The sequence below is a fragment of the Octopus bimaculoides genome, chromosome 1 (assembly GCF_001194135.2).
Source record: "Octopus bimaculoides isolate UCB-OBI-ISO-001 chromosome 1, ASM119413v2, whole genome shotgun sequence".
Taxonomy (NCBI): domain Eukaryota; kingdom Metazoa; phylum Mollusca; class Cephalopoda; order Octopoda; family Octopodidae; genus Octopus; species Octopus bimaculoides.
The window spans coordinates 10,366,946-10,367,868 of NC_068981.1; the positions used below are offsets into that span (position 1 = coordinate 10,366,946).

The 923-nt window shown below is 35.1% G+C and overlaps 1 protein-coding gene across 1 annotated transcript in view; it reads right to left on the bottom strand.

Moving 5' to 3' along the window:
• Window positions 1-552, bottom strand: part of LOC106878510 (sodium-dependent multivitamin transporter) — a 64,847-nt gene extending 64,295 nt beyond the window's left edge. The window contains exon 1 of the mRNA XM_052978456.1: window positions 488-552. The gene's annotated coding sequence lies outside the window, so the exon portion shown is untranslated. The remainder of the gene's footprint in view (window positions 1-487) is intronic.
• Between the last annotated feature and the right edge of the window lie 371 nt (window positions 553-923).

The window sequence follows — 923 nt, forward strand, 5'->3', positions numbered from 1 at the left end:
TGTAATGTTTGCCTATTGATGTATACCATTCGTCAATTCCTTGCTGGTTGTGTCTATGGACATCTTGTTGGTTGGGTGTAGATTGGGTTGCATTTTTCTGCAGTGTTAATTATTATTATTATTATTATTATTATTATTATTGCTGTTGTTGTTGTTGTTGTTGCTGCTGCTGTTGCTGCTGCTGCTGCTGTTGTTGTTGTTGTTGTTAGTTTGGTTTTTTTAGTGCCAACAAAAAAAGGTGAAACTACTGACAGGGTGAGAGTCAAAACATGTATAATTACTTATACAACATCCATGCAGAGATACAAAACAGCTACAGTTACATAAACTGCAAACATAGTGGGAGACATAACAGATATGTTTACATAAATTACAAACATATTGATGTCACAAATACAGATATACTTAGACAAAGTACAAAGTACAAAGGACGAGTAGAGTCACAAAAATTACAATCATGTGGAGAGATAAATGCAGATATACTTACATAAACTGTAATTGAAAGTATTACACCAAAGATTTTCAGTAATTCGCTTTTATACCTGTGTTTGATGTACTGGAGAAAAGATAAAATATTTGCATTGCATTATTAACATATTCTTATAGGCATATTTGCGTGTGTGTATGTGTGTGAGAGAGAGAGAGAGAGAGAGAGAGAGAGAGAGGGAGAGAGAAAGGGAGAGCTTGTGTGTGTGTGTGTGTGTGTGTGTGTGTGTGTATGCACACGCGCGCACATATATATATATATATTTAAAATTAAAATATAGAGTATCTAAGAGATACCACCACGCTGGAAATAGCAGTCAAAACTTGACTCTAAAACCACATTAAATGTTCATATAGCCCCAGGAGAGAAGACGAAGAGACAAAATTAACTAGCAAAAAATTGCTGGATAATTCCAGATCCCGGATTTCTGGCTCTG